At 40.1% G+C, this 12654-nt stretch overlaps 1 protein-coding gene across 3 annotated transcripts in view; it reads left to right on the top strand.

Moving 5' to 3' along the window:
- The window catches only part of LOC107227254 (octopamine receptor beta-2R), a 169405-nt gene that overhangs the window by 48507 nt on the left and 108244 nt on the right, over positions 1-12654 (top strand). For 2 of the 3 annotated variants that reach the window (XM_046733601.1, XM_046733600.1), the window contains exon 2: positions 3647-3818. The exons of the other annotated variant lie outside the window; for it this stretch is intronic. The gene's annotated coding sequence lies outside the window, so the exon portion shown is untranslated. The remainder of the gene's footprint in view (positions 1-3646; positions 3819-12654) is intronic. 3 annotated transcript variants of the gene reach the window in all.

Raw genomic sequence — 12654 nt, 5'->3', positions numbered from 1 at the left:
GCAATCGACGCTTCGGTGACCACCGCTTGAATTGTTCAGTTCATCACGTGACTGCAAACCGCAGAGTCGTCGTGTGATTTCCGATCCGATGTCTCGAGGATCTTCCGGCCGATGTAACATTCATTGCGAAATTTTATTCAGTGAATGATATCAGAATCCGGGTGAAGATTCAGGCCTCGATGGGCTAACCAAGCAGCTCACATGTGACGATCTTGATCTTGATCGAATGACGAGGGAACGCAAAAGTGATATTTACAAACCCGCAACACAATTTTCGTATTTTATCACGGTCATCATACAGCTCATTAAAATCTGCAAAAGTGTCGAATGACTGTTTACGTGTTTGAAATGTCACTCGAGTGAAACCCTGAACATTGTTTAGTATCAATGAAAAGTTTTATACGTGATCAAAACGTCACGAAGTAAGCTAAACAGCGTTGGGAGATGTCGATTTTGAATTCTTATTCCGATTTCGGTCGTCCCCAAATATCAAATTTTTTAAAGGCGGGGCAGGTTTTCTTTACTTCGCGATACTTCGCGGTATTTTATACCTTCACGAGCTGGAACCGCATAGAGTCGAGAACTCGCGAGGTTACGTATATCACGACTGGCGAGATAACTCGGAGTTTCACACCGTGTGAATAACGGTGCACCGTCATCGATTTCACATACCTTCTGAATTTCACATGTCTCTAATTTTGCACAGAATACCTTCGGCTGGGAGATAGTTGAGAAGTAATTTATGTCAATCGATAGAGGGTTGGTAGGATGTACCTACGTTATACGCGGTTGAAGCAAAGCGGTCGTGTGTGTTCGGTGCTGGTGCAGTGTCTCTGTAACGCGTTGAACCTTGAACCATTGCCCAATGAGCTCGGAATTTACGATCATTACCAAAGTATGAACCGCATGAACGGTGGACTCGGAGCCGAACCATAAATGCGTTGCCAACTCCAGACTGAAAACGTTTGCTTCAACGTGTTCAGATTGTCCGTTGCAACGAAGATGCAAGGTTTGTGGATTACTCTTAAAAACTAATGATATACTATGATAATATCTCACCGTGAAAATTGATTCAAGTGTAACCAGTAATTGCCGTCTTAATTGTCCCAGGATTTTTGCTCGTAATTGCTTTTACTCTTCCCAGTCTCTCATTTTACTTGATCGCTGTTGCGAGGTTGAATTTTCGAAGGTGGAAGATTCTGGGTTTGAGATAAGAAGATAGGAGAGACACCCTCGTTAGCGACTGCGGGAAATTAGGCAGACTGTGTGTACTTATATAGGTGTATGATATATGTGGAGGTTGTGTACACGGCACGCGTGCAAATAACCCACGAATATTTGCATGGCATTAGCCACACCGCGTATATGTATAGGAGTATAATATACATGTACACACAGCGTAACCTCCCTGTCAGCTGCACTGCGCAGAGTGTAAACTGAATGATATATGAGGTGTTAATATCAAGGCTTCGCGGGAAGGCGCAGGATGCATGATCATCCTTAAAGCGAAAAGACTCTCACTTATCCCGGTATCTGTAAGCATTCAGGGGTAGGATTTCCCGACGGTATTTTATGGAACGTTTTCTAGTTGCCTTCAGGGCAAAGTCGTTACGTTTCGCTACTGCAGCTTGAAGCTCTCTATTTCACGTACCACCTTGTTACAAGGTGCTTAGATATTTTACACCCACCGTTCGATTTGATATTCAACTTTGTCGTTCGTGGCGGAACTTGCTAGACAAGAATGGGTTTCAATCACACTCTCGTCTGGGTTCACATACCTCTTAACCGTATCGTTACTCCAACAGTTGAATGAAGGATCAAAAATTGAATGACCGAAAGATCAAAGGACTGCAAAAGTAAATCAAATTTACAGAATAACGTATCTTTAATTTTACCTCGAAAGGCTATATTTCACTCGGCAAATTAACATTCCTTCCAATCAATCCGTGGATGTTGGTGTACACATGAGAATTGGCAATTTATCAACATTTTCTCGGGGTTAATCGCCTTTACGGAGTGAAAAAATCTTGCACTAGTCGTTGGCGGATAGTCGAGAGAACTTCCGATTGATAAGTCGATCGGCTTTGGTCAATAAGTATCTTACAAATGCAATTTCTACCCTTCATATAAATTCCCTGGCTCTTCATTTCCCCCGAGGGTTATAGTCACCGCATTGGCTACGCAACATCACTCTCATTCTTATACCGCAGACACTTTTTTGAGAACGTTTCCTCACGTCGCAGCAACATTACAGCCTTATCCTTGTAGAATCAACTTTAAATTGCTACAATGCCGCTGTAGCAAAGATGAGTGCATTTTTAACAGTGGTAGATCAGTGAACTGGAACATATCCCAAGTGTCCAAGGTGCTTTTGCCTCGTTCACCACTTATTTGGATTTGACTATTTCCTTCGAGGATGCTTCCGAGTCACCTCATTATGCGTTTTGACAATCTGTTTCAGGGGATTTCATAAATGTTTGAGACTGTTTCAAGTTACTTTACAAAAACCTCAAATTAATTCAAATTGTTTATCACCGCTTCGCGTTTCTTTAAATCACTTTACGCAAGCTCATAGTTTACCTTACCGAACTTCAACAAGTCTTTTGACAGTTATAACGTGACTTTTAGTTATTCCGTAAAATTCGAACGAATTCCTATACCTGAATCAAGTTTAAATCATACTTGAAAATTGACTTCAGAAGCTGCAGGCAGCCTGTTGATCAAAAAGTATGGACGGTGTGTTTTTGTTTACTGATTAATTTTAGCTCTGATATGATATTCGTATGTGCGTGTCACGGAGAAAAGTGGATGGATCGGACCTGACACCTTTAAGCAAACCGAGATTATATCTGTTATATACACAACTGATGATCCTGTCGGCTGCACGCTGCCGCCTATGGCACGAAACAACACCATGAAAGCGGCAGGGAGGTCGAGTGACAACAGACTGATGTGTGTGGGCGTGCAAATATTTAACCAACGAAGTACTGGATTGCAGAGATTACAAAGCGGTGACTGTCAAGAACGGCAAAGAGGACAGACTCACTTTTCGTTGGAATTTAAATAAATATTCGGTATTTTTGCATGGACGTTTTTGAGTCCTCCAATTTCTCAGAAATCGTCGACATTTATCTGAGAATTCAAATTCTCATGACCCTCAAAGTTTTCGAAATATACAAATTACGGTATTGATAGAAACATTTCGAAAATACCAAATTCTTATGATCTCAGGTCCTAAATTTTAGCGACACGAAAATTCAAGAGCATCGGAATTGAAAATTTTAGTATCTACCAGGAATGTCAAAAGTTCTCTGATATATATACAAGATCGTGCTGTTCTTTCCTCGCTGCCTTTTATTCCCCTTTTATTTTACGCGTCTCACGTCGGTCGTAAATGAATAAAAAAGAAGACAACGGGATAGGAATAAACTCTTGTTTATTCCAAAATATTATTCCCATTTACTTCCTCGGACCAAAAAGCTCATCTCACTCGACGACGTTGAAACGTCAAAAAAGTTCGGTTCGTGAGTCCGACGAGATTGTGAAATGGCTGTACTGATACACGTTTCGCGTTATACCCTCAGATAAAACTATAGATTGGGAACTTATTATACCTGATTGTGAGACAAAGTTTGTTTTGTCCCAGTTGTATCCAAGCGTCACGTCTCCGGTCTGGTCAATATCAACAAATGATCGGCACACCAAGTTCGAGGACGGACAGTCGTCTACCCGCAGCTTTCGCCAGCCAACGTGACTCGCATTCGCATCATGGTTTCACTGAAATTTCGATCCAGCCTTCCAGCATCGTTTAGGCCTGGGTGAGTCTGATACCGTAGAGCTGAATAATTACCCGTGAGAAGCAAACCGACTCTGCAATTTTATTTTTTTGTTTTCAATATTTGACACAAATTTTTCGACTCGCACCTTAAAAACAAAGTTAAAAAATAAGCCACCCTAACATACGTATACATATTATCTTAGCGTCAATGTCTCGGCTTAGTGGTTCTGGATACAGTTTTCGTTAGCGACATTAAGCCGAGACACAAACCTTTTTCTACAATGCTCAAGGGTGGCGGATATTCTTACTCTGACTGACTTCGTCGGTGATCAGATCAATCCGTTGCTCCACCTCACTCACACTTAGCCCTGTTTTCTAACGTAGGAAGAATTGTTGGATACGCAGGTCAAAGTAAAAATCAATTATTTGTGTCGACGTTTCGTCCCAAGTTGCGAGCCCTCCTCGCAACATTATATTTTGTTCATGAATCTACGTCACGAAACAGTGGGTAGAATTAAAACAGGTATTGAACATATAAAAACTGAAGTGAACGCTTGTTAAGGTACTGAGCTTACAAAATTCAGAACGTATCCACAGAGAGATTAATTTTTTTCTTGCGCGTCAATCATCAGAACCAATACTGCTTAAATTGGACATCACGAACAGAAGGAGAGTCTAGACTCGACTTTTAATAATAACTGTAACGTAATATATACGTAATAAGAGCAAGATCCAGGAAAAGAACTAACAGTAATTAAATTCAATCAGAAGTGAGCTAACCTTACCTACCTTGGTAAAAGATTTAGAATTGACCAAAGAGAAAGATCATAGTCGTGCCATATCTGTCCCACGTAACAATGCAAACTGTTTTCATTCCTTTCACCCAACGTTCCATGAAGTTAGGATTCAAACACAAAATACTGTTCCTTACTTTTCGTTCCGAAGTAATATTTTTGTTATTGTATATTATTCTACACGGATCCTAGCGATTAACAATAAGATATAATTCGACTCGATGAAAAGTTCAGTATCAAATTCGCATCCTGCTTTCTACATTTCTTTTGCGCGATTCAATTTTTCATCGGACTGTACACGTTTGCCTGATAGATCGTTGATTAAACCTAATTGCCTGCAGTGCGGAAAGCGTCGACGTGCAGTTTGCAATTAAACTGCTAGCGTGCGCTTTGCTGAAAACTTCACTTTTCGAAGCCTCTCTCTAACTTGGGAATGGGCAGCGCGAGTATATACAATATATGCCACGTTGCACCGACGGCTTCTATTTCAAAGCTCTTTCTGAACGTAATTAGACTTAAGTAGGCAGCACGAAAGTAAGCACAAGCTGTTTCTTCGCACCTGACGTACCCTGCTTCAGCGGTAAACAACATCTGGCGCGATTTTAATAGTTGCACAATTCCGCCAAGCCTTCCTCTTACCTCTTGCTTTCTTGGGTTATTTTTTTTTTTTTTGTTTTTTTCAATTTTTTTAAAATTTTTTATTCACTTTTTGTCCGCTCTTCATCTTCGAGAGTGATGGAAGAAGTTCGTTTTTTACGGCAAGAATTTAATTACACGACCGAGAGGGAAAGAAAATAACGGCGCAACGTTCGCGACGGATGTTTGATTTAGTTTTATCGTATTTCATTCTTGTCGCGTCGAATGAAAAAAATTGACGTTACGTTGCGAAGTATGAGACGCGGAATTCGGGGTGGCGGATGTATACCATGTACATTGTATATTGTCCTTGAATAAATTTGACGTTTAATAAAACAAGCTGAAATTCACGTGACCCGGAACAAACTGAACTTAATAAAATATGTTCCGTAACAAGCAGGTCGACAATTAGTTGAAAGGTCGCGAGGTAGATCTGCCGCGGGGCACAAATTCATTTTTCCCCATTTCCCACCCTCGTTTTCACTGATTAAACTTTGCGGTAAGATTAAACGACTTCCTGGCTAATGATATCGATATTAGTTTCCCCGAGTTCTAAATTCCACGGTTATACGTATCCGCGAATCGATTATAAGCTCATACCGGGCTGCTCGTATTACCCTTCTATACATGTATTATATATTATACACATGTATGCAAGTATGCATGAAAGTTTGAAAACGTAGGAGAGAATCTGGGAGAGAAAATTAATTGGTAACTTTATTAATCGAGAAGCGATCGAAGAGATGTAAAAAATTATCGAATACTTTTTTTTTTTCATAGAATAATTTTAATCCACTGGTGAATCAGAAATTTTTTTTGCAAATCCAAGACGCAAAAACTGTTTCCTCACATTTGCGTCGGCAAAATACCGCGTATAAAAGAATTCTGCGGGTGGTAGAGTTCCAATTTTCCAAATTGACGACGTACGTTTTTCCCGCGGCGTCAAATTTTAGGGTGCGCAATTTCCCGTCGAGCGTACCGAGTGCCTAAAAATCTTCTGCCATAATAGCGTGGCTTGTTTTTCGTCAGGCCAACGATTTTTTCAACCTGAAAATTGAGAGCTCGAGTTCGCGGAGTTAGTCGTTTGCTATAGGCCATTTTCCGAGGGCTCTACGAAGGTACATTCCAGGGTCGTAAAATCGTGATCCACGCGACGGGAGTGAAAAACGAAAGCGTTGGATGAAGCAGCGTTGTCGAGCAATCTAGCAAAAGCCGTAAAAAAAAGAAAAAAAAAAGAAGGCGAAAGTATTCCGGAATAACGAAGCATTTTTGCTATTCGGGCGTCCCGAGAGACTCGGATATCATAGAACGCAGACTTTGAATGATTTCAGTTGAAAGTCACTTGCATCTTGTACGAATGTTCAGAGTCGCTCTCTCAATCGATTTTACGCAGGTTTGTTCTCTCCGTTCGTTGAGGTTTTTTTTTATGCCAAGCTGGAAGATCTCGTTTGAGAAACTTTTATTTCAATGTGTTTTACAAACTGGTGGGGTGAAGATAAGACTGGAACGGTATATCAATCGTTTGTATCTGTGAAAGTGTAAAGAATGATCCAACTGTCCGGACTTCTAACATTCTATACTCTTCCTCTGCTTGCCAAATTTTGTTGCGAATTACAACTTTGAGTGTCTATCTTTGTGATGGGAGGGTGTAGTCTCCCGAATTTCTATCTTCCATTTTATTTTATTACGGTTATTTATTTATTCGGATCGTTACGAGAAGTCTTATCAATTTATTTCAAGATGAATTGGTGATTTGTTTAAGACGTTTCCTTTTAAGTTTTGTAAATTTTTGAAATCCTTAGCTGGTTAAATCCTGGTCTTTAGTTCTCTGGAAGAATTTTCCTTTTAGATAAACTGAAATTGCCAGAATCTCTCTGATGAACTTTTACAACAGAGGTGGAACGACTCAAACCGAATAATGAATTCGAACAAACTTTTCCAGTGCACTTAATGATACCAGCGATATGAAATTCGCAAATAACTTTATTTATTATTCACAAAACGTCTCAATTTCTCCGATATCTTTTTCCGAATTTCTTCTACTCCCTTTTCACAACAAAGGTTTATCAATCTTGAACTTATTTCCTATCAATCAAACAATTTACAAATAACTCTAAATCAACACAGAACTAATTTACAAACTATAAACAAATGAACAAGCCTTTCCCACACATCCTTCTGATTGCGTATAAGAGAATGTGTAAAAGGCGAGATCCGATTCCATGCTGAATTTCAAAAAGTACTTTCCTCAATAATGGAACAACGGTAGCATCATACCACAATGAATTCCAATACCGTTAAAGTATCGGCATGCTTCTTACGGTAGAGTCTTCCCGAAGCGTAGGAAGGTGCGAATTCAATTGATATCTTACGTAGGATGTGCTAAATTTGTGAGTTAGTGCACATAAGCCGCGGTTATTTCAAAGATATCGAGTGGATCGGCGAGAGCGTTGAAAGTTAAGGCGAGAAGTTTGTCGAAGAAAAGATGTTGAAGCCAGGAGCTTAAGACGTTAGAGGGTGAACGTATTTGCGGATAGAGTTCCGCGTGCGTCTAAATTTCCTCCCGAATAGCCCGGGCGGCTGGGAAAAGGGTCGCCTTAAAAGCTCCGGCATCCCTTTATCTTCGTCCTTCCCAAACCTCTTCGTCAGCCTTCGCCTACCGTTTTCCGGTATCTCCGAGGCATTATCTCCTCGGAAAATTGAGCACGCGAACAGGCGCTCGCCACGAGCTTAACGGCCTCCGTTTTATCCGCTAATATTTTTTCATCAACAACTGTAGCCTCTTACCGTCCGGGATAAAATTTCCCACGGAAACTCCACCCTGCGGGAAAGATCAAAGTATCGGCATTCGCCCTGCTAACCCCTCGTTTAATCACCGACCGTTACGGAATCACTTGCACATGCACGCATCAGTCACTGCGTCAAATTCGAAGCGATAAGGAGAGACCCTTTGTGACGTTGGACACGGATCGATGTACACCGAGCCCGTGTCGAATCGAGGTACGGTACAGTTCTCTCCGAGTCCATTTCTTGTTCAGAATTCTAGAAATGATCGAGTAACGTGCATCAGTCCGAAGGTTTCGCGAAATTCAATTCAGGACGAATCCTTCGTATGTAGAAATTCGTGGCCTTTGCTGATTTAAGTAATCGGGATAATTCGTCGAATTAGGTCATTTTTGGAAAAGTCATTTATTGAAACGACGTTTCGGTAGAGGCTGTAAAAAGATAATTTTACATGAAAATTGCTTTCAACAATATGTTTATTGTTAGTTAAAACAATTGCGAATGCAAATCATAGGTTACATTTCAGTGTGCCTCATTTTTAGGTCAAGTTAGTTTAATACTGATTTAAAGTGTATGATGATACGGGAATTATCAAGAATTTAACATATGCAAAGATGTAAAAGGAAGTTCAATTAGCAATAAAGGATGTTTTAATAATAATTGTAACAGATTCCATTAGATCGCTTACTTGAAATTAGATATACTTCAGGCTTAATTGTTTGTAATATCGCCATAATGGAGGAAGTGACATTTTAGGAGGTGAAATGTTTAATCTAAATAGATGGATAGAATTTTGACTAGACGGGCGGGAATTTACGAATGCGAAATGATGTCACGATAAGGGACAACACCACTGTGACCCCCTGTTTTTGTTGCCGTTTTTCAAGATTTTTTTTTTGTGGGAAAAAAAAGAGATATTTCCAAATTTTTTTTTTTGTTTTGTTCGTTGTTTATTAAAGATACATAACAAATTTTTTAAAAATTTTCACGCCCCATGGTGGCGCTGGGGAAGCTCCCGCGTCAGGTGCCGTTGCTTCTGCAGTGATTCGCGGCACGCAGCAGAACTGTCTTCAAAGTCGATCTGAAAAAAAATACCGAGTGTTTTCGTTAATAATATGATATTTTGAAGAGAAGTACATAGGGATTTGAAAAAATATTGATTTTTAAAAAATTGGGACACTTTTGAAATTTAAAGTCGATTTTCGAGCAAAATTTCTCGTCGAAAAAAGCCTATAATTTATTTATCTATTGAGATATCGAAAAAACCCTATGTATTTCTTTAGATAATCTAGTTTTATTGATGCAGTCCAAATTTGAAGTCGATCGGATAAGAATTGCTCGAGTTCTACTGCGTGCCGCACTCAAAAAAGTGGTTTTGAGAAAAACGCGTTCAAAGTTTGAAGTTCGTTTTTATGCGATAAATTGAAAAAAAAAAATTTCTTACCTAGTCAGCGATTCCGGCACCATATAGTTGGCCTTCAAGAAGCAAATCACGGTCTCCAGCAACTTTTCTCGAACTTGTAGAGGCTCTCCTTGCCTCTTTTGCAGCATCCGATTTTCAGAGCTGTAACGGTTCGGAGGTTTTCGATTCGAAATTTTCGATCGAGACGTCGTCGGATAGCTCCGTTTCGTACCCTTTTTCCCCGCGTACACTTTCTCGTTATTCATTTCGATGTTAAAAGAATAATTTTGAGCGTTCGATATTTGTAAACGAAACGATTCGGAGCGTTTAGATGCGAATAGCGTGGTTTCTATTCGTAAACTGTCGCTGTGACGCTATCCCTATACCTGCCTTGACAATTTCTCAACTATTGCCACCTATATCTTATTTCGAAACGAAATTTATGACCATAGTCGGCTTTTGTGAAGGGAGACAAAAGAATACTAGCCGACCGGGCGTCACGGAGCGCTGCACCACTCCACAAAATATTCAATATCTCCGAAAATAATTATTTTTTCGACCTGCAACCAACGGCATTCGATTCCTAAATGTATTCTAGATTTTCCTAGATGGTTTTCAAAAAATCGATTTTTTGAAGCTGTCACAGTGGTGTTGTCCCATTTTGTATATCTGTTCTACGATGACTATATTACTAGATGAATGATTTTTCAATATGTTATGATGTATCGACGCCTCTCTATGAAGACTAGTTACGTTTCTTTTTACAAAAACTATCGTGTTTCGGCTTTCACCACGAAAACTATCATGTCTCGGTTAGTGGAATAAGGATCTTCTGAAGATTTGTGCGGTGTGCAGTAGTCGAAATGAAAGTCAATTTGCGGATGCAGAAATGCTTTTTTTTACGTAAAAATAAACTTATAAATATCCTCGAAATTGAGTTGTCGATGCAGATGTTAGAAAAATGAATGCCTTTTTACAGGTTCTTTGCATATGTTTTAAATTTGTTCCACATTTTTTATCAATATAAATATCAGTTGGTCTTACTATATTTATATCTAAATTATATTACCTAAATTAAGAGTAATCTTTCTACAAGAGTGTAACAACTATTGCATCTTGTCGGAGATGACTAAATCATTCTTTTTGGATTTTCATACCCAGCAAAACTACACTCTTACTAATCTGTATTAAAACGTTTCAATTCTCGCGGTGAAAACTACAACACGCTGGTTTTCGTAATTATTTATAATCCCAAAAAGAAAATGCGGTATGAAAATCTATTTTCAACCGTTTCGTCATCGGAGTTTCGCGGAGTTTACGAATTCTTGTAGGCGTGATATGATATTTGATATTTTCCGGCATGATACCCTGGTTACAGGATAAAGCATCCACGAACGCGTGTGAACGAATTTGAGTACCCGTGTTTTGTTTGCCTTGACAGAATTTCATTAATTTCGTGACAACGGGGAACGAAACTTCGCGTAACGAACAACTCCGGTTGAATTCAACACATGGCGCCTATCTCTTGTGTCGGAATCGTTCCGTCTGTTGATTCTCTCTAATTGTCACACCGTAATTAGGCGATATCCGCGAAAACCCCTCCAATGCAATGTGAGTTTGACATTGAAATTATTACTCGTACGAAAAGTCTGCGTTGTACCACAAGCCTGGTTAGAAATACTCTGCGAGTGTTTTCTCTCAACAATTTCGATCCCTCATAAGAACGTTCCAGACGGTCTTACACCGAAAATACGAAACAAGAGACTCTGGAATCCTATTACAGGGAGTACTTATCATGTGGTTCGTGGTACAAGGTTTACCCATCCAAGAATGCCAGACAGACTTGATAAATTGATATTAGAATCGTCAAGGGTCGTCAAAGATTTTTGAATCCATTTATCAGCCTCTACATGGCTTTTGACGCAGGGGACTTTTCGAACACTTTACGGTCCGTCACCACAACGTACGAAAACCGTGCAACGAAGTCCCTTCCGGGTTTGGTATCTGCGCATGGTTTGCGGAACAGGCGACAGTGTCACCGGTAAATTACTTGCCTTGATAACGTCCCTGCACTTGGCACTTGGCACGTGTTACGTGTAGCATCGTAGTGCGGCATCCTGGCCCAGCAACCGCTACAGAGAAACTCGAGGTTCACGAGCCACCGGTTCGGTGCATTGGTGCCGGCGCAGTATGAACGGGGACAAAGCGATGCACCAGTATAACGAAGCGGGCCGGAAACAATGCGATCGATGAATGGACTCCCGGTTTATACGGTTCTGTTTCATGGATCCATCCTCCACTTTCATGCTGATTCGACCGTTAAACTCTTGCCGGTGCAACCCTTAAACGGGGGTAGGTTTGTGTCCTGAGGTATCCACGCGTCTAAGGGTTCTCATTTTACATCCAGGTACAACTTGCATAACGGTGACAGAGGTCTTGTTCTGAGGGTGTTGTTTGTAGTCCAGTGAAAAAAGGATGAACTGACAAACGCGTTACGTTTCAGCTCGTGGATCGAATCAACGAATTTTTGGGCTTTCGGAACGTTTTTGACAACTGTTTTAGTCTTGGATTTTCATTTGGAATCGATTGGCTCGACGAATACTAATTCCAAGCTTTTAGAGCCCATGTGTTTGGTTAGACCATGAAGGATCCTTTTCCGGAATCCAGTGATCAAACGCGTAAACATCAAGAGCCTCTAGACTGTCCTTCCTAGTTCGCTTTCGGAAGTATTCTAATGTTTGATCAGCCTTAATCCAATACCCGGCACTTCATCCACTTGAACTTAAACAAACACCGCAGTTTGACCTTTCCGACTTATCTAATGATCACAATTCACTCAACGTTGAATGGAAAGAAAAAAAAAACATGACAATATTATGTACACACAAGTCATTCGGTAGGGCCGAATACCAAAGCGTTTAAAGGTTGAAGGTTAATGCTTGAAACGGTATTCTCGTAAATGAATTACGTTCTCTTACAATTGATGGCAAAATTATAAATCAAACTGGTAATTTCACGGAGCGTTAACTGTTGGAATTCTTTTTCATTAAGAATTCTTGTGGCACGCAATTGGCAAGTAGTTTGAAAATTCAAGAAATGTTAGAGTTGGAAAATCTGACATGATTCACCTAGAAGTTTGAATTAAAACTTAACACTTGATACAAACTTAATACAATACTTGAGTATTCGATGCTGTTTCTCCTTTGTTCCGTCATTGAAATATTAAACGGAGACCACATGTTGGGACTGGACCCTTTGAC

Source organism: Neodiprion lecontei, chromosome 3, assembly GCF_021901455.1.
Source record: "Neodiprion lecontei isolate iyNeoLeco1 chromosome 3, iyNeoLeco1.1, whole genome shotgun sequence".
In the NCBI taxonomy this organism is placed as follows: domain Eukaryota; kingdom Metazoa; phylum Arthropoda; class Insecta; order Hymenoptera; family Diprionidae; genus Neodiprion; species Neodiprion lecontei.
This window is presented reverse-complemented; position numbering and strand designations above follow the sequence as displayed.